At 43.2% G+C, this 26,307-nt stretch overlaps 1 protein-coding gene across 2 annotated transcripts in view; it reads right to left on the bottom strand.

Moving 5' to 3' along the window:
- The window catches only part of Ppp3ca (protein phosphatase 3 catalytic subunit alpha), a 294,299-nt gene that overhangs the window by 265,895 nt on the left and 2,097 nt on the right, over nt 1–26,307 (bottom strand). The window lies entirely within an intron of this gene.

Genomic DNA, 26,307 nt, shown 5'->3' with positions numbered 1-26,307 from the left:
GATCCAAGGAAGAAACAAACAGCACTTACAACAGACACCAAAGGTAGAGGGCTGATCCTGTTAGTAGGAAGAGTTTGAGGACAAAGCTTCCAGTTTGTCTACAGCCCTTCCTTCTTCCAGTCTAACCCAAACCTTCACCTTAGATCTCTGCAAGTCTTCCATTTCCCGGCCTCGGCCATCTTCTATAACAAAGAGCTCACGGACAGAATGGACCGACTACACACATCTCTCTTTCAATCCCAAGATAGCCTAAATTTTTAAAGGTCTAATACTAATCTCCAAGGTATACCAATGACCTCTGACTAAGAGACAAAGGAGAGACGATTTCATTCCAAGGCACTTGTCGTTTTAAAAGCCTCATTTTCTTGAGGGCCAAAGTGAATACCCCTCTTTGTAGTGGTGACAATCCCAAAATGGCAGACATGGGGATTTAATGTGATTTCTAGTCATTTTATTGACATGTCATGCTAAGTTTGCAAGCAAACACCCTGCCTGTGTCATTCTCAGACTGTCCCCAGCAGCACATGAGCACAGGGCTCCATGATCGTGGCACTTAGAACCTCTTGGCCTTGAATTCACAGAGATCTGCCTGCCTCAACCTCCTGAGCACTGGGATTAAAGGGGTGTGCCATCACCGTTGGGGCGAAAAAGCATTTATTATAAGCAAATGCTAATCTGACTTCTGTTAGAAGCAAATTCTCAAGTGGTCCATGTTGCTTAGATGTTTTAAAACATTGGCAAACTTCTTCTGAGTTCTATAAGGAGAAAAGAGGGCCAGATAACTAAACGTCAACTCCAGCTGACCAGTGAGCGTGTGAGAACAAGGGTAGGACCCGGTCCCAACCACTGTAGTCTATGAACACAGCACCCACGCGTGGCATGGGATGAAAGTCTGCACAGAGTCACAGAAAACATTAGCCGGAGTCTGCAATAACTGGGAGAGAAGGAGAAGGGATCTACAAGCTTAGATATACTCAATGTCCAAGAACACATCCTCAATTCCCTATGTAAAACTGTGAGACAATCCAGGAAGTAACGGTAATCAGAAATTTGCAAGTTGTCTGCACTGTCATCCTCAACACTGATTTTGGTGAGATGGCCGTTGACATTTCAATACATGCTGATTTTCAAGAATAAGAACTTGAAGGAGGTTTCTAATTTATCACATTTTAATGAAGCACACATTGCCAGCCAAGTTACCAAAGGATTTAATTGTCACAATAATTCATGTTGCTGGCTGCCCTACAGGACAAAATACAGACAGGAGCATTGCAACACCTCTGACCATGGATTATTGGAATTGACTTAATGAAACGTCTATCTCGATATATGTTGAGAGATCAAAAGGGGACTAGAGAGGATGCTTAGGTAGTACTAAGCTTGCCTTGCAAATAGAAGGATCCAAGTTCAATCCCCAGAACTCAAACAAGAAAAGAGGGGTGTGAAAAGAGGGGAGGGGAGGGGAGAAAAGGGGAGGCGAGGGGGGAGAAGAGAGAGAGAGAGAGAGAGAGAGAGAGAGAGAGAGAGAGAGAGAGAAGAGAAGAGAAGAGAAGAGAAGAGAAGAGAAGAGAAGAGAAGAGAAGAGAAGAGAAGAGAAGAGAAGAGAAGAGAAGAGAAGAGAAGAGAAGAGAAGAGAAGAGAAGAGAAGAGAAGAGAAGAGAAGAGAAGAGAAGGACAGAAAGAAAAGCTTATACCTATGGAGCACTTACTGCAGGTTTGTGTCCAAAAAAAAAAAAAAACACATTGAAACCTAATTGTCAAAATGATACTACAAAGAAGTGTGACCTTAGGGAGATGGTCAGGTCATGAGAGTGGCACAGTCATAACTGGGATTAGTTATGTTATACTTCCAGCCCCTGGTGCTCAGCTGCAAAATCCCCCCAGCGTTCGGTTACAGTGAAGCCACCCTTGTGTGAAGGGGCCATTACCAGTAACTCAACCACACTGCACCACGCTCATGGACTTCCTGCTTTCAGAACTGTGAACAAACAATTTCTGTTGTGTCCAGAGGACAGTCTAAGACGCCGGATTAGAGCAGATTAAGGCACGCTGGAACTGGTTTTGCAGAACAGGACACTGAGACTCAAGAAGGTTAAGTAATTTCCTGAGAATGCGCAAAAGGCAGAACATCAGGGCCATGCCCTTTCTCCTCCAGGCACTGTGCCAGGTTTCTTTATCCACTGACATTTACATGCGAGAATCAGGATCACTCATTAGGTATTGCACTCTGCCTGGGGGAGTCAATTACACAACAAAGATTGTGCTCACTGACCTTTTTATACAGGAAGGGAACGATATCTGTCAGAATAACAATATTTTAAACGAAAACAAAAGTCTATCTCACACTAAGAAAAGGTAAAAGTAGATGATGATCAGCCTTACTACGGCAAGATTCCTTTTACCTGACCACCTTAGATTACCTTATATTCTCCAGTATAAGATTCTCGTTCTTGTGGTCACTTCCAGAGCTTCGGCCATCACATCTAAGTTCCGGGGAGCCAGGTTAAAGCCAGCAGGAAAAGAAATATCCTTTTAAGGATATGTCCCAAGTGTAATACTAAGCAATTCCACCTCCTTACACTAAACAGAACTTACCCTCTGAGACGCACCTGATTACACAGCAGACTTGAAAATGTGTTGTGCCTCTTGGCTGGGGTGTGTGTGTGTGTCAATCTTCCGAGCTCAAAATGAGTTTTAGTAGTACTATTACAGAATTAAAGAGTGGATATTTAAAGGTAGTACCATGAGTATGCATAGGAATTTGCATGTACTTCCTAATTTATTCATATTTTCAATCTTTCAAACAAACTTAACTGGGACTGATAGATTCAAGGTAATTTCTTAAGAGAGTGTATTACTCCACTCGATGTTTCTCATTACAGGCAAAAATCAAAAAAAGTAGATGCGGCCTTACATTTGGGAGAGTTGCTTTCAATTAATATCATGAAGAACCCAATGTTTATTAGACAAAATTACCAAGCAAGCTTCCTCCAGAGTTAGATTACAGGGGACTCATTAATGATGACTCAAGTAACTTTCTACCCGTGAGGGTGTCCCTGTGTTTAAAAGGATAAGTGTCATCTAAAGTATGGGACGATCACGAGTAAATACCAAAATAGAGAACACAAGAAAAGAAATTGTTGGCAAGAAATTAGATATGAAAGCTGCTTCGGCTATTAAAGCAACTGAGGCCCTTGCATGCCTGTAGTTGCCCAGCTGGTCTCAGGCATGTCCTAGTTAAGTCAGTATCTGAAGACAGTACCAGGAAATTTGCAGATCTGTGCATCTGTAGCTTGAGCACGGGCAGGCATTCTGGGATCCTGTTGCATCCTACAAATTGGGCTAATTCCCTAGGGGTCAGTCTTCAAACACAAAGCAGAAGGGAAAAGACCATGTATCAAAGTATCGACCCAAACGTGGAGATTTTGTAAAAGTTTTAGGGGAAGCTGGGTGAAAAATAGTTTTCATACAAATGAACAAATGTCCTGAAAATTCTCTGTTTCTCCCTAATGTTCATCCCACCACCATGATGCTTCCCCCATCTTGCCCCATCATCTCCTCTCTTTCAAAAGCATTCCCAACTTCTCAAAATTTTCTCAACACACACACACACATACACACACACACACACAAATTACTAAAAGTGATCATGCAATTTCCACCAATTGCATCCATAATCAAGGTAGTGTTCAGACCTCTGTGTTTGTTTCCAACCACACAGTCAGGATTCACTGTTTTCAATACTAATATCAAATCTCCTGGAAGCTGAAGATAAGGCTATGGAACGTGAGGTAACAACCGATTTGGCAATTCTCACTTCTCTGCATTTCCAAATCATTCCATGCAGTTTCCTACACTTTGAGAGGTAATGGGGCCGATTTCTGCTGAGCAAGCAACCACTCGACTGAGTGTTTAATGTCTTTTAAATCAGAAGTGCATGGCAATGTAAGAGAGAGGGCTTCTTTAAAGGCAAGCTTATCGAGAGAGCGTCTGGTAAACTAGTGCTTATCAGCAAATAATTTCTCTTTTTAGAATTAACCCAAACTGATAAATTAAATCCTTTGTGAGTACGTGTGTGTGTGTGTGTGTGAATGGAGGGTGTACAGAATTAAGTCAAACTAATAAATGAAACCCTGTGTAAGTGCATGTGTGTGCATCGTGCCTGTGTATATATGGGTGTTCATGTGCGCGTGCCTGTATGTGTACATGTGCACATGCATGTGTGTGTGTGTGTGTGTGTGTGTCTTTGTGTGCGTGTATAGGGGAGGACATACAGATACACATGTGTGCATGCACTCGGAGATCAGAAGACAATCTTGGGAGAAATTCCTCAGCACCTCCCATCTTTCCTGTTTTAGAGGGCTTTCACTGGGCTAGCTCCCAACAGGCTAGGCTGACAGGCAAGCCTTGATTATCCACCTGTCTCTGTCCCCCATAGCACAGAGATTACAACTACCCACTACCACACCCATCTTTCCTTATTGTGGGTTCTGCTGCTCAAACTCAGACCCCGACTGAGCTAACCCTTAAATCTGCAACCGATTTAAAAGAGCAAAAAGTTCTCTGAACTACCATTATTATTTAAAAAGAGGAAGAATTGGGAGTAGCAGAGGGATGGGGAGATGACAGAGGGAGAACATACTGACACATAACTTTTCTCAAAGATGACATCCAATGCTTTTATGCTAATTTGGAAAATAAGAAGTAAATGAAGACAAAAGGGGAGTGGAAGTTATCTTAGTTTCGCTGTCTGCACTGGCACCGTGGAAAGCTACAAAAACAGTGGAAATGACCAGTGTAGAGTTGACTCCCACTCAGAAGTGTGTGCTAGAATTCCTTAATTCCAACTAAGTTTCTAGAACCCCAAGTCCTAAAAGATAGTCTTTTATAAGAGTATCCAAAAGTTTCACACCACACGTCAGGCTACTAAACCCAAGAAACCAAAACATATTCCCTGACAACCTGCTACGGCTGATGTCCAATGTCCCCTCCCAAGCTCCTATGTTTGAACATGTAGTCCACAATTGTTGAAACTTCTTCTGGAAGGTTATACAACTTTGGGGATATAGGGTCTAGGTCACGAAAGGTCACTAGAAGGTCTCTGAAGGCCTTACCCACCACTAACTACAGTCCAGTACTCTCTACTTCCTGGTCCAGCTGCCAGGTATGGAGCTCTACTGAATGTTCCCTGGAGGCTGTCCCTGCTGCTGTGCCCACACCAGCAAGTAGAGACTAGACTGAAAGTCAAAATAAGCCTTTTCTCATTTAAGATGTTACTGGTATTTGGCCACAGTGATAAGCCAAGTATCTAATGCAAGTATGTAAATGTCAGTTGTAAATGGGTGGCAATTCTAAATGGTTAGAGGGCAACAGGAAAGTGACAGCAGTTCCGAAGAGCAGGCTAGTCCATTCCTGTAAGCAAGGAGCAAATTAAAGCAGAAAAACAAAATTTCCAATGACTTCAAAAGTTTGAGTTCAGGGTCATTTAGGGACATTTACAGGAAGTTTTATACAAAAAGGAAAGTGCATCGATTGCCGAAAATTGCTTAAGCATTAAAGGGTTAAGCTTTCATCAGTAAACGTATTTTAAATACAAACATATAGCCTGCTAAGCGTCATACAATAGACCCAGGGAAACCATAAGTAAAATTGTCTGTAGCATCATGTGTATCAGGTAAGGTTCATTCATTCAACCTCTTGACTTCAATTTTCTCACGTCAATGTAAACAGCACTTGCTTCCTGGGAAAATTCTAACCCTCATGATACATAAGACGCTATATATTTAAATTCCCTCTACCAGAGCCTAGTTTCCACAGGAGCCAATGAACCGAAGGTTAACAAACCAAAAATAAATAAATAATAATCATTAACACTAGGAACAATTAGGGTAACAAATCTATGACATAGAAAACACTCATAATTAACACCTGTGTCCAGCTTCATTATATCTCTTATGTTCAAGAAGCAGGGTTAGGGTTTTCCCAACTGCTAATTCCAGTTTACATCTGAGATAGCAGAAAGGAGGTAGCGTTCCCTATAAGCCACCCAAAACTCTACCAACTGAAACACAACTGTTCGCTTATTTAATTCAATGCAGTCAAAATACTACGTGATTAAGGGAAACTGTATTTTGAAACAGGTGATCATAACCACAAAATGTCTTGAAAGGGATATGCAGATGGACCCCAGCTTATACGCTAAGTCTGAATCTTTGGTGTGTATTCTACGATGGAAAAACCCTAGCTGGCTATAAACCTGCTAAGGGTACAGCGCCCCAGAAGTGGGAGGAAGAACACTGAGGTGCATGGCTGCCTGTCCTCACTCACATAACAAGGAAGCCTTTTCTGATTTGTATCAGTTTTGGTCAAATGACTCATCGCGATACAACAGACATGATTTGGGCTTTTCCATGCCCCGGTGATCCGTGTGACCTACGGTGCTTCACTTGGCTAACCTATAATTTAGAGATGACACAGGTGATGACTCCATTAGAGCGGATTTCCTTCTTTTTGATATAACGATGAAATCAAAATAGGCGAAGGTATAACTAACTCACGAAGTTACACGAATACCATTGGTAGTAGTGGCAATGGTTTTTGTTTGGTTTTGAGGTTTTGTTGTTGTTGTTATTTTTGGTTTGGTTTGTTTTTGTTTTTTGTTTTTTCAAGGCAGAATTTTTTTGTGTAGCCCTGGCTGTTCTGGAATTGGTTCTGTAAACCAGGCTAGCCTCAAAGGTGTTCAAAGAGGTGGCAAACCACGTACATTTATAGGAAGAAACAAACACAAGGCCAGTTCAGTGCTGGGCGTTCCCTTAGAATGCATTGTTGTATCAATAAACAAGCAAAGCAATTCTTGCCCTGAGGCTTCAAAATATTTACAGAGATCAAACCACCCGTTGGATGATGGTCAATTCCACCTTCTACGATGCACTTTTTCCGTTTTTAATTTTCATCCTAGGACCAAGAAGCAGGATCCATTTGCTGTGTTCTGCCATGAAAGGGGAGCTCCATACAAGCATACTGAGAAGTGGTGAACTGGCCTCCATCATGGGACTCGTAAACATGAAAGAGCTCCGTACCAAGGGAGCTTCAAACACGAGAGGGGGGACGTTTAATTTTACACAGAAATGAGACAAAACTGCAGAGACAAATGGCAGCAAGTGAGTGCCTTAAGAAAGGTGTTTCAACAGCGACGCTCTGAAGAAAGAGGAAAAACAAGCTGCCCAGAAGGTGGCTGTCGCAAGAGAAGATGTCTCAACCATAAAGACCATTTAGAGTCCCACCCCCTGCGGAGGCCTGGCCTTTTCTCTAAACCCGTATTAAGACCGAAAACAACTCTCATTCATTTCTTCAATATTTCGGCCTCAGGACCTTGTCAAATGAGCTCTGTTGAACACACTTAGGCTTTCTGCTTAAATGTTAAGTAAATAATAGTCACTTTCTTCACAGAGCGCATTTTCCTGTGCCAGCAAAAGCATGCCTAATCATGCCCATAAAAAAATAGATACCGCAGTTGATGCCAAAATGCAGGCAAATAGCTCTTGTTATAATCTGAAGTATGTCTCACTGAAATGTGTATGTGGGAATCTTCACCTTCGAGGTGATGTGATTACAAGAGAGGACCTGTGTGGATCAACCCCAGACAGACCCCGACTCTTCTACCATAGGAGAACTCAGGGAGAGAGGCAGTTCCTCGGCAGCCCCCAAGCACCGGACCTACAGCCACCTTCACAAACTCAGAAGACCTCAAGAGAGAGACAGTCTCAGAAGACCCTCATCGGAAACTGACAGAGTGGAAAAAAATTCACAATTCAAGGCAATGGATAATAATTCATTTTTATGTAAAATAGATAAAATTTTGAGAAGCAATTTAGGCCCAGAAGACAAGATTTTAGACTATAGGGCTATTGTAAATTAATGAACCAAGATGCATTAGGCATGAGCGATTGTTCCTAGCCCAGAGTCGGTACTCTCCAGTCAGTATTTCATCTGAATTTTATTAATCAATTATCAAACCACGACTGGCAAAAAAATATGTCTTCTCCCCATTTCCTCTGCACACCACGCCTCACTCTCCAGCTTTGCTACGGAGGGAAACATGACCCCATTGCACAGGTCTATGCATTTGATAACATGATGTCTGGTGTCTGCTTTAAAATGCTTCCTCAAGGGAGCAAAAAGAAATGTCAGAAGGGGTAAGCACTCTACAGCACAGGTATGTGAAGCCAGCTGTCTGATCCGTTCACCTCCACACACACCCCAAAGTCTTCAAAGTAGGGGTCGGACCTGGCTTTGAAGCCCAGTTTCGCGGCCCATTGGCCTTGTAGCCATGAACAAACCCTTTAACTTCTCTAATTCAAACATCAGACGGGGTTTGCATCTTACCCGTCTCAAAAAACTACCTCGGGAATAACAGGAAATGGTACTTGGGAAAACACTTGACATCAAATCAAGTCATCAACTAAACTTTAATCCAAAAGAGTCTAATTCCTACCAAGGAAAGGCAAACTGAAAGAGAAATGGACAAATCCTGAAGACTGAGCACCAACTCCATGATCTCTCTCCGAGGGTCCAAAACTAGATTCTCAGAAACAGCAACAAGGAGTAGTCAGAAAACTACCCCCGGTATTATGCCCTGGGATAAATAAAAAGACTGTGGTCACATGATAACATGGCAGGCTGGGTGGACAAGACGACACAGCCAGAGCCACACTGCGTCTACAAGTGACACATTCTCCTCCCACCCCCTCTCCACTTGACAAAACCCAAGAGGAGCTGAGGAGAGCAGTAACATATACACCAAATAATCAAAAGCAAACGTCACTTCTGGAACTCTCTCCATAGGACAGAAGTTCAGATAAGAACAGATGGTACCATTATCATCTGCAGCATAATTACATAATCATTTTAAAATATACATTAGCGTTGATAATCCCATCACTGGGGAAATAAATCACATCATTCACCAAACTTCACAGCTGGAAGCCTTGGGAAGGACAAAGCGTTAGCCTCGTCCTATACAATAAGCTGTCAGCAGAAAAGTAAAAGAGAAAGTCAGTAAGAGTAACACTGAGGCTAGTACAACCTAACAATTCAGTGCTGGGAAAGTTGAGGTGGGGGGACTGGGAACGTAAGACTTGCCTGGGCTACATATGTCCAAAGGCTAGGGATATGGCTCAAGGATCAGAACGCGCAACTAACACGCATATGACCCTGGGTTCAATTACAAGCACGCACGCACACACACACACACACACACACACACACACACACACACACACACTGCATCCATCAAAGCCAGTTTCCATCTCTCAATGACAGTTGTAAAGAATGGTATAAGAAGTGCTACTTCTGTTCAGTTCAATGGATTCTAATGTAATACGATAACTGAATGAGACCCAGACATGTCTTTCTCCAATAAGAAAAATTCTAGTGTAGTCAAATACACTACTCAACCAAGTTGGGTCAGAATATAGCAAAATCAATGAAATAAGTTCATAAACAGTGTTTACTAGAGGATTCAAGGGAGGAGTGTTCTTTATGTCAATCACTTGGCAAGTACTCTACCACTGAGCCTTGTGCCAATCCCTCCTCCCCCATTTTGAGACAAGGCCCCACTATCTAGCTTTGTCCTGAAACTCAGTGTATAGAGCAGGTTAGCCTTTAACTTATGGAGATCCACCTGCTTCCAATCTTCTACTTTAAAACTTACTCTTAAGCCAGGAACTAAATTCACATGTTTAGAAAAGGCACCCGAGTGTCTGTCACATATTTTCTCATTGTGTTCATAAGTAGATCCACCGGAGTACATAGTCACTGGTTGTTTGAGATATTCCTGATATGGTAAAAGTATCCATGTATACAATGATAAACACTGGATACAGTCATGTCTTATTATCAGCATCCTTATAAGGGAAGGCTTATTTCAAGAAAGACCTGACTTCAGTATTAAAGGGCCACAGTAAGAAAATTACAACATTTATCTTGTTTTTCCAAGACATAAATATCTTAGAGTTGAGTAAATATAAATTAACAAAGCCAGAGTAGTCAATAAACCATCCCAATGGTACTCCTTAAGAACACAAAATATAGCCAGGTGGTAGTGACACACAACTTTAATCCCAGCAGATTAAAGGCAAAGGCAGAGGTAGGAGGATCTCTGAGTTTAAGGCTAGCCTGATCTACAGAGTGAGTCCTAGGATAGCCAGGGCTACACAGAGAAACCCTGTCTAGAGAAAAGCAAAATTCAAGTTATTCAAAAGTTGTATTCTATATGTTGACAAATACTTGTATAAACAATCAAAAAATAAGTCATAATAAAGTTCAAGCTCACAAAACAAATGCCACGGGGAGGGAAATGAGGAAAAGAAAACATGATCCCATGCAGACAACAGTAGGAAACAAAATTTCCGATATGCAGAGTTCACCATGAAGCCAGGAAAAGTAAGAGGCCCAGTAAGAAACCGAAACTATTAGAATGCAGAGACCTGAGGATCTGGGGGGGGGGGGGGAGCGTGTACATCTTCTCTTTCACCTGTGACTTGCAACCACTTCAACCATGGCATTGCTCAACTGCTTTAACGGAGGGATTTTGAAATATCAGTCCAACTAGCTTCAGCTAATTCAGAAATGTTTATCAGTTGGGAGGCTCAAGAGACAAACGTCTCCAACTACCTGCCTCGGATGACTCATTAAAAGTCAGGAGCATCGCCATCACCCTCCTCTTCAACAAGTGTGCAAGTGTGAAAGATGCAGTTAAAAAGTGCAACTGTGGTTGCACTCAATGGGTCCCGGAATCCTGAAAGTAGTAAATGAAATTTTTTCTGATCTCAAAACAGCTCGCATTTGCATCTAAAAATGCTACAATGAAACCACATGACTCCCTCCTCAGAATGTTTCATGTGACGCTTCCTTGAAGTGGCTTTCACTTCGGCTCGGTGCGGCTTCCTCTCTTTGCTTTGGTGACAGAAACACAGAAGTGCATCTAAGAGAGCAAGGCCCCTGCAGTGAACGCCAGCAGTGTGCAGTAACCGGGAAAACTCAAGATCCGACAAACACATGTCTCATCTGAGTATCTCATAGCAGGCACCTCCTCCACGTGTGGACTCAGTAAACCCTAATTTAGACCCCAGTCCTATTATTCATGAGCTTCGGTTATTTCTAAAACGGAGACAAATACACCCCACCCATCTTATCCCCCCCCCCCCAAGACACACTAAAAACGAATTACAACACCAACTGTACTTGATATAAAAACAAGTCCCGCTCTGGGGGTGTAACCCAGTTAAAAGCGGTTGCTTAGCATGCGGGAGGCCCTAGGATTTATCCCCAGAACTGTATAAACCAGGTACACTAATTTGTGCAGGAAATCCCAGCATTAGGAAAATAGGAGAAGCAGAAGTCCAAGGTCATTCTTAACTACACAGCCAGTCAGAGACTTGTCTGGGCAACAAGAGACCATATTTCAGGGCTGAAGAGTTGAGTATCTACTTTTGCAGAAGACTCAAGCTCAATTCCTAGTACCCACAATGGGGGCTCACAGCCACTTAGAAATCTAGCACTAAGGGACCCAATCCCCCGTTCAAGCCTCCAGAGACACCTGCATCTAAGTACACATGTCAACAAATACACAAACATCGCTGTTCAAAAGAAGACACCGTCTCAAAATAAATGCATGCATGAGGTCTATTTTCACTCATAAAGGAACTGTGTGTTTTCTCTTCAAAGTGTCCCTGGGCTGAAAGTTCAGGGTTTGTAGCCAAGGCTGCTGGAGTCATAGCTGTATAAACACTCATTCAAGGACCCACTCACTATAGTGGGTATTCAGGGTACTTGGGAATAAAACCACACTCCTTCAAAGGGCTTCAAAATAGCATTCATGATTAGAGAACAAATGTTCAGAAGCCATAAAGTGCCTTATTTGTCACTGGTTTACTCTGAGCCTGTGAAGAAGCAAAGTAGCCGACAAACTAATAAAGCCTCCCGGAGTTAAGGTTAACAACAGACTTACCAATGAGAAGCAACCTAGTCCTTGGCCTGGAAGACCCATTTCCCCCTCTCTGCGATTATAACAGTGTGCAGAAGGAAGTCACTGGACTTGATGTGTGTGGGAGGAGTATGTGGCCATGTGAACGGATGAGCATGCACATGTGTGCATGCCTGTACATAAACATGTGGAACCCAGAGAACAATGTTCAGACAACTTCCTCATCTGCCTCTGATGTCCCGTCCAATACGGGTTCCATAGACCACTCCATCTGGATTTCCCCCTGGGTGCGGGGGCTGAGAGCTCAGGGCCTCAGGTTTGTGCAGCAGGGGCTTTACCAACTGAGCTGTCTCCCTAGATAGTTTTGAAAGTATCTTTTCAAAGCTGTGATAAAGAAAAAGCTACCAATTAAATAGCAGGGACTCCCAGAGCAACGATGACCCAAGAACCTCCATTTTTTTTTTCCTCTTTTCACTTTTGGAAACTGTTATTTTCCTTTTTCCCCCCTCTGTTTTTCAAGCAGAACCTACAAGTTTCTGCTTTCCACATTCCCATCTTTTCCAATGTTATATGTATGGAACCTGAAATAGGAATCTGAGAATCTGTGTTTTCTGTGAAAATGAGTTTGGTAGCCAGGTTTAGGTAAACTCTCAGACAAATCTACTCAGACATGAATAACAACAAAAATACTAAATGAATAATTAAATTCACAATAAAGTAAAAATTAGATATTAAATTAGTTAATTAGTTTAGCAAGATTAAATCCAACTGAGTTGTTAAGTGATATGCTTAGAATTATACAGAAATTACAAAGTCTACAACAAGGGAGGCCTAGCAGGCTTATAAATTTATCACATGAAAATTTTGTGAACATAGAATGAGATTGTGCATACTGAGAAAAACGCCAGCATCGCCATTTCTATGATGTCAATGCATATACATACAATGTATCTCCTTCCATTTGATTTAAGAAGAAAAAGGCACCGCCCTACCTAACTGGGAGGTACAGTGTGCAGCTAAGCCCTGAGAAGTCGCAGTGAAGGAGGGGAAAGATGCTGTAAATGCTGGTGATAGGCTGTGTGCATCGCAGACAGACAGCACACGACTGTGTCCAGGTGATAGTCTGTGTGCATCACAGACAGACAGCACACGGCTGTGTCCAGGAGGTGCAGACTTGTAAAGGGAAAAGCTCACAGGTATCCACAGGAGCTCTGGTCTGGGTGTGAAAAGTTTAGTTCAGCATCAGGACTGAAGACTCAGGGCTGTGATCCTAGCTGAGGCAGGTGGATGGTATTTGCAAAACCAACCTGAGTACCTCAGTGAGAAAATGCTCTGGGCTGCAACTCGGTGGCAGGACCCAATTCCAGGGCCACATTCGTATGCTTTAATTAAAGGTAGGTTAGTAGGCTTCAGTCACCTTTTATCTTCTAGAAATCAGACATTCTCAACACATTCACGAATAAAGACGCCCTCTCTCTGTAGTCGGGGACTGACACTTTCATGACGTGATGACATGATTTCAGTAGAAAGTAGTATATAATAATAATATGCGCTATATAATAAATACTTTCAGACTTCATATATTCATAAGGATCAAGCATATGAATTTTTACATAGGAGTAAAACAAAAATCAATAAATAGTTAGGAGTAGGGTTATAGCTCAGTTGGTACAGTGCTGGGTGGCACTCATGAAGTCACGGGTTCAGTCCCCAGCATCACATACACGGGACATGTTAGAGCAAGCCCGTAATCCCTGCTCTAGGGAGGTAGAGTGAAGAAGACAGGACCAGTCTCAAAGCTATTCTCTGCTACACGTTCAGTTTAAGGCTAGCCTGAGCTACACGCCCCTGTATAACCTGTCCATTTAAAACACACACACACACAATCTAGACACAATGTGAGAAAATTCATACACAGGAGACAGAGTGAACGCAGAGTGCGGTATTCGAAGGCTGCTGCAACCGGACTGCAGAACTTAAAGGGTCTGAACTGAGTGGCACGTTTAACTGGCTGGAAGGATGGCGGCAACATCACCAGGCCAGGAAGCACCGAGCAGATCCCCCACTTTATTTGCGCCACACCCATACATAGCAACTGGCGTAGGGCTTGAGAAATCGCTCCAGAGGGAAGAAAACAGGTTGTAAATATAGATGTGCTAGTCATCAGTCGACAGGCAGTCATTGGCCCTCTGACTTGGAGGAAACAAGACGGCCTGCAAGGATGAGAGAAGAGATACGAGAACATCACCACGCAGGCCTCCATCAGGAGGAGCTGCGAGCAAAGCGGAGAAGTCAAGCCACGGAGCAAACCTGTTTAAAGGGAACAATAGAGAACCTTCGCTGACCAGTGCAAATGGACCCTGTGGACCATCCGGAGAGGTGGTGGGCAAGAAATAATACATACCTAATGTAAAGCACTTCTAGAAGCAGAAAGCTGGGCTTTCAAAGGAGCTGTCTACAAAGCGACAGCACCTACCATACACCCAAGGCTCTCTCTGAGCTGGCACCAGGCTTGGGGTTGTTGCATGTAATCTCTCCCCTTGTCCCAACCTGGCAAACTTAGCACCATCGCTTCTTTCAACGAGAAAAATGAATTCAACATGGTATATGGCTTCCTGCCGGGACATGTCACGATATATGGAGAATGCAGGGCGGAAATTGAGCTTTATCCAGAGGTGAACTAACACCTCTCCCAAGTTCTGATACTGCCTCTTCACTGCAAGTATTTGCAGAGGCAAAGGATGGTAAGGTAGACATCTCACAAAAATCTCCCTACTTGATTGTTGGTTTGTTTAGAGGTGAAGTCTCCTGTCTAACCCCGACTTTCTGGAACTCTATGTAGACCAGGTTGGCCTCCAAGTCACAAGAATCTGCTTGCCTCAGCCTCCCAAGCACTGGGATTAAAGGCGTGCACTAATACCCCCAGGTAAAAACCCCAGGTAAAAGTCTCCCTCCTTCCCTCCCTCCCTCCCTCCCTCCCTCTGTCTCTTTCTTTCTCCTAAATAGCTGACTTTGAAAATCAGCCCACGATTGTGTTTTATCACACACATTCATGACTTAGAATAGCTGCAAAACTCCAGGGACAAACTCCCATTCCCTCTCAGTTCCCTTGGAATCCCCTCTACTCAGAAATAATAGAGCTATAGGGATGGCAAGTGGTGAAGGGTGCTACTCTTGCAGAGGACCCAGATTCAGTGCCAGGACCCACATCAGGCAGCTCACAACTAACTGGGTATAGTTGTAGTGATTTTGCTTGTGTTTTAACAAATAAATAAGCTTGCCTGAAGATCAGAGTGAAGAACTAAGTCACTAAGGCCAGGCAGTGGTGGCACACACCTTTAATCCCAGGACTTGGGGGCAAGACGAACCCCTCTTAGTTCAAGACCACCCTGGGCTACCCGAAATTGATCCAGTCTAAAAGAGAACCAGAGCTCACACGAAGGTGATCCCAGCACTTGGTATCACACACACTTTTAATCCCAGCACCAGGGAGGTGGAGACAGGACATGGCTGGGCAGAGACATGAAGGGCTGAGAGAGGAATGTAAGATGGGAGGAAAGAGGAGTTCGGTGCAATCTGAGGAGCAGTGCAGTCTGAAGCAGTCAGTCTGAGGAGGGAGCTGGAGGACAGGATCGCCCTTTGGGTCTGAACACTGGTAGAGGTGAGAACTCTCTAGTGGCTGGCCACTGTGCTCCTCTGATCCTTCAGCATTAACCCCTGATAGCTGGCTCTGAGTTTTTATTATTAAGACCAAGCGGAACCCATGCTACAGTAGCGCCTTCTCAGGAAGATCATAAGCCTCTGCCCCCCCCCCCCTGGGCACCCATATGCACATGCATGCAGGCGCGGGCACACACACACACACACACACACACACACACACACACACACACACACTGGGGCACATATAATTGAAAATAAAATAGGCTTGGTGTCACTTGACCTAGCAAGGAAAACTGAGATCGAGTCTCTTTCCTTTTGCTAAAAATAGAATTGCAGCCTTTGAGGAGAGTCAGTCACTGTCTTTCCTGTGCTCCCACAGTGTGGGACACCTTCTTCTGGAAGAGTGATTATGACTACTTTGCCATGTGAAATTGACTTTTGTCTTCTACACTGGGCATTAACCATTGCAAACTGCCTAGTTTAACCTGGCCCCAAAACATATTATAAAGCCACTTTGGGTGGGCACGAAAGTCGGATGCCTACAAAAACCAACATGGATAGATTCAAAAACATCTTGTTAAGTGACCAATACCCATTTAATACTCAACAGGTGAAGCCTCGTTACCTACCGCAGGCAATGTATCCTAGTGGAATGGGGCAAAGGCAGTCTACAAAGCGGAGGGGAGCTTATAAAAGGTAGGTTCCTGAGTCATGGGATAACTTTTTCTGGGCATCAGAAACTACCAGAGTGCAGAAAATGTAGTAAGTTCACTAAATTAAGTTTTAATGCCATGTCTGAAAGTTTTGTTTCAAAATATCAATTTTCTCCTCAACATATAACTCATCAGAGAAGTCCAAACAAGGTAGCTGTTGGGGGATGCAGCGGAGACATGACTTTGTAAGGAACTTGGAAATGTCCCCAGATGTTCCTACCTCATGTCCCAAGCTCTACTCTGTGTATAGGCCTGGCTCTCAGAGGTGTATCTTCCCACTGCAGGCCCAACATTTCCCTTCCTTTCTGAAACCCCAACATGTTCAGGGAAATAAGAGTATAGTTTCCAGGAATACTACTAGAATACACCACAATTTAAAACAAGATCGAGCAGGCTGCAGGCTATGTGCCTTACCCACCACCATTCATAAGGTATAGTGGGGGCTCAATCACTTCTGGTCAGGACACAGGCGAGAGCACCCTCTCATGGGGGAACTTGAATCAACTTGTGAAACACTTATAAATGTTTGTACAAGTCTGGCGGTGGTGGCGGACACCTTTAATCCCAGCACTTGGGAGGCAGAGGCAGGAAGGAGGATCTCTGTGAGTTCGAGGCCAACCTGGTCTTCGAGAGCTAGTTCCAGGACAGGCTCCAAAGCTACAGAGAAACCCTGTCTCGAAAAACAAAAACAAATAAAAAAGCAAAAACAAAAAAACCACAAATGTTTGTACACCGTTATCGGTAATTAATACTTCGGAGCAGCGTTAGCATGGCAACATTCTCTGATACTACATCTGCAAGCCCATGGCTGGCTTCAAATCTCAGTGAGACATATTTCCAAATCACATTTAATCCATTGGGTAATGAAACTGAACGGTCTTCGGAGCTGTTGATCCACAACCTTCAGTTGGGCACAGTGGCTCCCATCAAGTGGGATGCTAATCTGCCACTCTGGAGGGCTGCGAAATTAATCGAGGGATGTGCCCTCTCATGCCACCAGGCTGCTATGCTATCAGGACCATCTTTGTCACTTGCCAGCATTATCAATGGAAGGCTGTAGGAAGTCACTGGCGAGACACAATAACTTTCTAGGTTCAGGGATGTTCCTCCTTACGGGGATTAAGTCCTAGACACCCTAAAGCTGCAAGGGACTGGGAGAAGATAAAAGGAATTTCAAAGCTTAGAATATCACGACAGTAGCAATCCTTATTCCGTCAAGGGACACGGCACGGTGGACACAGCCTATCTCTGAGAAGTTTCTGAGCCTTAGGTACAGTAGAGCCCCAAACCAAACTGAAAGACCCCAACTCAAGGCGCTGCTGTACCATGAAAGCAGGCTGGCCAGGATCAAGCTTGGTTAATGCCTCCATTTTCAAAAACTCCAACACCCTGACTTGGATTTAAAGGCCGACTGATAAAATACAGGAATGACCTAGAAACCACCCTGCATGGCTAACCAGCAAGAGGACTGAGGAACAAGGGTGCTGGTTTACTATGGAACAAGCTCTCTCAGAGAAAACAGATAAAGCAGTCTTTGGAACACAACAAATGCAGGTTTAGAGAAATCAGACAGCAGACAGGAGGAAGCCTTTCTTGCAGGCAGAGAGGTCCCGGATGGCAGGGTGAGTAAGAGCCTGACGAAGCCGGGAGATCCCTCTCACTTGATCTGTGCCTGCGATGGCAGTGTGCCCGTCCGTCAGGAAGGCCGGACAGGGGTTCCACGTCAGCACTGGCTTCAGCCGAAATCGGGCTGCACATTCCAACCGCGAGACTCAAATTTGTCAGACCCAGACCTGAATAAGACTAAGAGATAAAAATATAAAGAAGGGTGGGGCTCTGCCAGATCGTGAGCTGTTTCCCAATGCTACCTCCAGCATTAAAAATCTCAAAATTCAAACTGTTCTTTACTATGTGTGTTCATAGTTACACTCAAAACGGGTCAGAACGATTTGGTTCTAAAATGCCAAAATAATCTATTCTGGTGTTAAATGTCCCTAACCTGGTTATTTTTTTTTTTAATTTGTGACCCAAATTCCTGATGCTTCCCAACACTGGCTCATCTGTGCAGGATCCCACACACACAGAGGCAACCTAAAACTCCAGTCCTTGGTTAAAATGCAACCCAGGTTTTCCTCAATCAGAATCCCAAATCTCTCTGCTCCAGCCACAACTGCCAATCCTTTCATCACCCCAGAGCTCGCTTTTTCAACATACTCCTAAGTTTTACACAAAGCCCAACAAGAAGCATCCCGACCTGAAGTGAGAGCAACAGAAAAATCCCTTTCCTGTTGGTGGATACAGAAAATAATAGTAATGCTTTACACGGGCCACTGGAGTTCCCCTTCATCTTAAATGCCCTGGGATGAGAATATTTCTATGTAGGGAAACAGAGTTGACCTCAGGCTATCTGAGCCCATACTTTAGCCCAAACAGAAAGTGGAGCACAGAGAGCCCCGGATGACCTGCTTGAAGAAGACATACAATCCCCAGTGGCTGGCTCAGGTTCCCAGCTCATCTGTGAAAAGGGCTTAGGGCAGACACCTCACTTCCTAGGCATCCTAGGTGGTGTGAATTCAATAGCTGAGCTCCTCTGACACTGCTTAGGTACTGGAGAATTGTGTGCAGCCTCTATTGCTCCTACACTGGTAGCAAAAGTTTGTTATTGGTGGGTTTGTACTCTGCCGCATCCTATCCCAATGTGGGTTCTCCTGCATCTGTTTTAATTTGCAGACTCACAGCTACAAGCTTGCATGTGTACACCAATCACGATGCAAGCGCGGCCTCACAATTGCTTGCCACTTGGCTTTCCTGCAACTTGCTTTCATTATTTATCTGAAGTCACCACCAACCATCAACCGCTGAGGAAAATTAATGGATACACTTTCCCCGTCCTGAGTGCCAGGGATGCAGCCCAGTGCCTTGCTCCATCACTCAACAACATATATGGCCCTCTCTGGACCTTTTACGTGACAGGGATCCATGGAATTGTGGCTTACAAAGCAAGAAATTATCAGACGTCTGCAAGTCAATCTTGACGAAGTTGAAGAAAACTTCAAAAGAGAACTCCACAACTTAAAACCTGAAATTCCTCTCAGAGTTTGCCTATGAATCCATACACATAACAATTTAGAATCACATTCCTGTAGTGTAACAGTCATTCTGCTAGAGTTGAGTAAACAAAGACAAACAGGGCAGGACCCTCTCTCTAAGTCAGTGGTTCTCAAACTTCCTACTGCTATGATCCTTTAATACCCCTCACAGTGTGGTGACCCCCCCTCCCCGAACAGTAAGATTATTTTAGTTGCTACTTCATAATTGCTAATTCGCTACTGTTATGAATTGTAACGTAAATATCTATGTTTTGCTAATGGTCTTGGGTGACCTCTGTTCAGCCCCAAAGGGGTCAGGACCACCAGCTTGAGAACCAATGCTGTAGGGCTTTCCACTTCCTGAGGAGGGGAGGCGGACACCTCACAAACCATGGCAGCAACTTGTGCCTAACGAGGTGGTCAGTGCAGGAGCTGGGCTGAGTCCCTTGACTTCAGCCATCAGGAGAGGTGCAAGAGAGAATTCTGAAGTGAAAACTGAATGTCCAAATTGAGTAACCAAAAGAACAGTTGTGATCCCAAGAAACGTATGGAAGAAACCAGCAAGGATAGACTTCATCATTTAACAAAAAAAAAAAAAAAAAAAAAAATTATTTGTAAAAAGCATCACAAACGCTGACTGAGGTGCTGTCATTTTAAGAGAATGCACAGAACACTTTTAATTTAATGTGATAAAATGGCATTGCTTACACGATTCTTAAAAACAAATGTCAACAGATGGCTCAAAGCCCACTCAACAGAAATGAGGGCTCAGCAGAGCTGATGCTGTAGTCTTTCAACTTCTCCTGGCCCATACATCTTCCAGCTGGACGGTGTCCAGTGGCATTTCAAGGCAAAGAAGCCCCAATGGCAAAAATGGCACTTCTGAGTTACAGACACTACAGAAAACAGTAATTTCAGATGGACACAGAGGAGGGTTTGTTTTTGTTTTTGTTGTTGTTGTTTTTCCCCTTTCAATATTTTCTCTTGAAATCAAAGTTTGGTGTCACAATAAATCCAGTATAGGATGAACAACATCCTCTCAAACATCAAAAAATGATTGCTTTCAGAGGAAATATTACAAAACAGTGTTCAAGTTCGAGCGAAAGTTCAAGGTGTTTTTTTTTTTTTTTAATGAACTTTTAAATCATTAGTCACGGCCAATTCAAATGGCCAAACAAGAAAAACCACCCTCAGCACACCTGTGGCTTCCGATCACCTTCTCAGCCTCCCATTCCTGAATGGGCTGAAGAAGGAATTTTCCAGGCACCATGTATAACCATTTCCAAGGAATCAGAACTTAAAAAAAAAAAAAAAAAAACACTCAAAACACACATAATTTGTCCCTGTTTATAGCTTATGATGACACATGAAAACTCTGCAGGACTCAATCTTTAACCAAGTTTTTACCAGGAATATAACAGGCAACGCAGTGTGGTGAACACCACGGGTCTGAGGGAGCAAACTCTCGAAACAAAACTCTGAATGCAAATATTGATCACTTTTATGCACTTCCAAATACGTACAGCGACGGAAGAAACAGGTTAAGATCCAGTGTACTGCGATTTCCAAAGTATTTCGATATTCCTTAGAAATGAAAGCCCATTTTCAATCAGAACTAGTAATTCCTCCCAAAGGAGAAAAAAAAAAGCTGAGGAAACACAGTTGCTGGGGAAAGAGACTCCCATTGTGTCTTAAGACTTCATGGCTCCTTGCAATTATTTTTCTTAATTTACTCTCTCTCTCTCTCTCTCTCTCTCTAAAGGCCAACAATAATTCTTCCTGTTTTAACTGTAGACCAATGTCTGAAATTGACAGCCACAATAAGGCGGTGTGTCACAGATCACAGGCAGCGTCTGAAATTGACAACCACGGTGAGGCGGTATGTCACAGAGCAGAGGCAGCATCTAGAAATTTCTGACAGCAACTCATTTACCTTAATCCTCCACAGACATATTCAACATTTCCAGCTGCAAGACACTGAAGTTCAGAGAAAACCAAACCCAACGCCTAAAAATCAAGCTGCAGTGTATTGTGCTATGAGGCCAAAGCATGGATTAGGGAATAAAAAGAAAAACGCGAAGTCCCATTCCTGTTGTGTTCAGTCTGCAGCCCAGAGGCCTTTACATCCCAGGGTAAGCTATCGGTGAGCATGACCCAGCACATCTGTGGGTGACAAAGCAACTGGACACTCCTAATCCTTCCTATGATGGTTTCCAAAATACCTACCTTCATTTCAAAGATGGAGCATTTTTATAATCTACTGCTACTTGCTTAAGTGGGACTCTGGTTTCTGCTACCTTAGTACACACTGAAGATGGACTTGACATCCTAGCCATACGAATGGATCCCCAAGTTGATGGTACACCAGACTCTTCAGAATCCCTCATTGGGGAGGAATATATGTTTTCCTATAGAGACAAAGTGCAACTGATAATTTCATACATGAGGTGGAAGTCCTACAAAATAATACAAAACAAAATGCTGAAGTACTAAAGACTTAGCTTCCAAGGCCAAAATCCCATGTCAGGGCCCATGTCCCTCTCTCTCACTGGATGAAAAAAAAAAGAAAAAAAAAAACCAGCAGCAGTGGAGAGTGTCGCTGTCAGTAATCCAGATGGAGGCTTGCAGCAGCAACTTCAAGACAAAGTCCTTTTCAGCACAGTGTACTATTTCGACCTCTGGTTACACACTTTAAAAGAAAGCCGCAGAATGTTCTATCTCTGCTAATACAGCAAGTATGTTTCTGCATAGCTCGTGGTGGAGGAAAGCAAACGGGAAAGAAAATGCAGTAAGATCCTAGATCACACAAAAGATATGTCTACGCTCAAGCAAAAAGAGCCACTTTTCCAGAAGCCATTGGCTTATCTGCATCCTGGTCTCACCCACACCATCTCACCAACTCTACCTCCCTCTCTTTAGTTCTGGAGAAGTGCCGATCCACGCCACTGAGGGGGCCAGTAGCACGGCTTTGAATAGTACCTATTGGGACCATTCTAGAGTGACCTGAATGTTGTCATTTGTAATCTGGTGTCAGCCATGAGTAAATTACCCGCTGCCAAGGAAACGCCCGCCTTCTTTATCCCACACGATGGAAGAAAAGCGGTCTGTGAAGTTAGAACACATAACCTACAATTACAGAAGAATTCAAGATCTCATCCTATCCCTCTTAAATATCAAGCGATTGCTGTACCAGTAAATTGCTGAAAATCGGACACAATTATTTTTTAATGATCATAAAATGCGCCGCTGAGTCATTCTTTGCCTACCTTCTTCACAATTCCTGACTTTCCAGCAGCACAGAATTCACTAAAGGCCGGAACGGGAACAATGCTGTCCTCCAACAATGACACTCCAAAGGGACTCTCTTTGGCTTTATAATTAGTTTCAACTTTACACGGTGGCACAGAAAGATAAGAGAAAACCGAAGATGACAATTGTCCAAGTTGACTGCAGAGCATCAAAGTCATACTTTCCCATCGCTATAATTACCATTTTAAACAGCTCATAAAGAAGAAACTGATTGAAAACGGCGTTATTTTTACCTTACATCAGTGTCAGCAAAATCTCATTAACTAGATTCTAAGGCAGCTAGGTTGTTGCCTTTTCCTGGCTCTCTTTAAATTACAGTATCTATTAAGCAAAGGTTCATTTCTGTACTTTTAAACAACAATAGCAACAAACAACATCGTCTTTAGTTCTTCTCAAAAGGTGGTAACATTTACAACCACTGGAATTTCCCTAAGTCTCAGTCTCCTACAAACTGTTTGGATCACATTGAATTCACGTTGTGTTTACTTTCAAGAAATTCTGAAAGCAAATATTACTGAATGTATCAACCTAATTTAGAATTAGCAGCGTGAATTTGTACGCCGTTCATTCCAGTACATCATCCATGTCAGAACTGTGTCATCTGTGGTATTAGCTATACTAGCAAATGCCTTTCTTAAGAGCCAGTGCTGATGTAAACTCTACCCACCATATACCAATGGTTAATGACAATGAATTTAATTTAATTGCTCCAAAGGAAGGCCAGACAAATGAAACAAATCGACTGATGGCAGATTAATTAATTAATTAAAATATAAGTAAAATAAATTGAAAAGAGCTTTTCTTGATAGCCCCCCCCCCAGGGTGATTTGCTACTCTGTTTCCATGTGCAGGTACAATGGCCATTAGTGACATGCCATATTCTTGCTTTCTTTTTAAATAGTCACACCGGTATTTCTCGGCTACAAATACTGAGGGCCTGCATTGTCAATTACCGAGTAACAGTCTACCTGACTCCTCCACATTCTTGCTTGTCTGATCTGAGACATCTTCCCAGAATGTCTCTCCTTGCACCTGACAACGGGTTCAAAGGTGAGAGAAGGCAGAGCAGCAGCTATCTCCCACAAACAAAAAGCAAACATCGGCAGACCTCAGGAGTCTTCCCAGGAATCTCCCCTTTGACAGCCTGCCAGACTCGGAAATGTCTCCTATTCTCATCCGTACGGGACAAGGTAAAAGGCGCATTAGGAAATACTTGGAGATGAGAGAACTGTCCAGAGCCAGAATGCTGCCGCAAACTCCACATCACAGTCTACTCTGCTCCCCACATTTCTAACTGTCACAGAGCAAAACTTGACAGCCAGACGGGAACAGAGACTGGAGACGGAAGCTGCGAAGAGAGTGTTTGAGCATACTGCAGAGGAAACCAGGGCCTAGGGTATGCTGGGGGCGGAGGGGCTAGTTGCACCATTTACTGAATTCAGTCTTCTACTGACTATGGTATTCTTTGTGTACTTTTAAGACCTAATGTGAGCCAGGCACGATGAAAAGCTTCTAGAACCTCACTCTTAAGACTAAGGCCAAGAGTCTCTGGAGTTTCCCGTGGACCTTCAGCCTATATACAGCCTTTCTCAAAACAAACAGTGGGTATGCTCCAAAAATATAAATAAGTGAATGGATCAGATGACACTGGCTCCCAACAAACAGCATGCCAAAATGTTCTCTCTGAATTGTAACAACTTTATATTTGTTTTTAAATTTAAGAATGGGTCGAATAAACCCGCAGCAGATTGGCTAGTTGAGGCCATTGTTTCTGGAAGTCATCTAAGCGAATGCTGCTCATCTCTCCGGCCACCATGCCTCGTTCACCCTCGACTTTAAAGGCTCTGCATATGCAGTAGCAGACTGAACAAGCCTCGACACTGCCACAGTTGACGCTCACACTCAACCCACCTCTAGAAAGGTGCATTCAGGAAGCACACATCCAGAGAGCCACAGAAAGCTGTTGTCATATTACTATGAACAAAACCACAAGCAGAGGCCATCCGTAAACAGCAATTTGTCATCCAGATCACAGCAATAAAGATAACTGTGAAAAAGCCACGGCATGCCAGAGGACCGATCTGACTACTCCTGCATCACACACAGCTACACACCTTTTATAAGAGGAAACAAGGCCTCAAGAGCACAGAGATCGCCTCAAAGATAAACCATTTCCTGTGTTAAGGAATGATTTCAAGAATGACAGATGCCATGAGGTTCTCAGAAAAATCTGGAGTAAAAGCCATGTTTTCACCTGCCACGTATTATGAATATTTTAACATAAAAAATAAGTCTGTGATTTTCCCCAGTCAGCATATGTGTTGCTTTCTACTTGTTAAAGATGTATATAATATTCAAGGGGGATCAAAACTGATTATCATCTCAAAATACTAATCCTGAAAAATCCTACAGATGACAAACTGTTGACCAGACCCTTGTGTCAGGACTTTTGAGCCGATGACATAAAATGTTAAAACGCGCAAGAAAGCATAAGAGAACCAAAGCCATGGCAGGGTGCCCACCTCAAACTCGGGAGTCACCAATAATTTGTTTTTCTATAAACAAAGTCTTCCAGGAGGACACCCCCGTCAAAAGTAGGTGGGAGACTAATGTTTCCTACTTTGAATCTATAGCCCACATTTATAATTCACTTCTGCAAAGATACATAAATCAAAATTTTGTGGAGTTATGGGTGTGCCAATGTACTAATGGGAGAAGTCATTTGTAAGGACACAACACTGAAACATAAGGCAAGAGAGCTAGGAAACGGCTGGACCCTGGCTCTGCCATGCTCACTGGTACACACATCGAGAATGGGTGAGCAATTAGTTTCACAGAGGTTACTTTATGACAATGTCCATCTAAATTCACACCTTAAAAATCCGCAGTTTGAGATTTAGAACAGGGAATGCACCATGGCCGTGTACACGGTACTGGTTTTCACTACCAACACTCAGTAGCATCCCAGCTGGTTAGAAAACAAGTTATCTTTTGATTGGAGTTAAACCTCCATTTCATACGTTGCAGAGTTTTGGTCATTCACTGGTATTGTACACAAAAGGTCTGAATTTTTAAGCCAACAGACACCTCCGACACAACAGTTCTTTGGAATGGATTTGCATGGAGTGTTTACATAAGGATCCATGCCTGCAGAAAAGATAGTTGTGCCTCTGTAGCTCTATTACCAATCTTTTTTTTTTATTTCAGGACTATCTCCTCTTTATTTTGACTATGAATCCTACCTAATATAACCAAAAGAAGAGATGGTTTAGTCTCTCACAAAAGAGAACATAACAACACAACACACACACACACACACACACACAAACTTTAAAAACCAAGCAAATGTAAAAGGAGTAAGGATCCTGTCTAAGACTCCAGAGACTATGTATCATGGACGGTGGGTGCCGGGTTACTTTCACCTAAGTGTTCCTGGAGCAAATGCCTTGATTGCTTTGCACTCAAACTGAAAGCTCTGGCTGCATAAGACACTATCTCTCTCTCTCTCTCTCTCTCTCTCTCTCTCTCTCTCTCTCTCTCTCTCTCT

The sequence above is a fragment of the Microtus ochrogaster genome, chromosome 21 (genome assembly GCF_000317375.1).
Source record: "Microtus ochrogaster isolate Prairie Vole_2 chromosome 21, MicOch1.0, whole genome shotgun sequence".
NCBI lineage: Eukaryota > Metazoa > Chordata > Mammalia > Rodentia > Cricetidae > Microtus > Microtus ochrogaster.
Note: the sequence above shows the minus strand (reverse complement) of the source record. Positions and strands in the feature narration are given on the sequence as shown.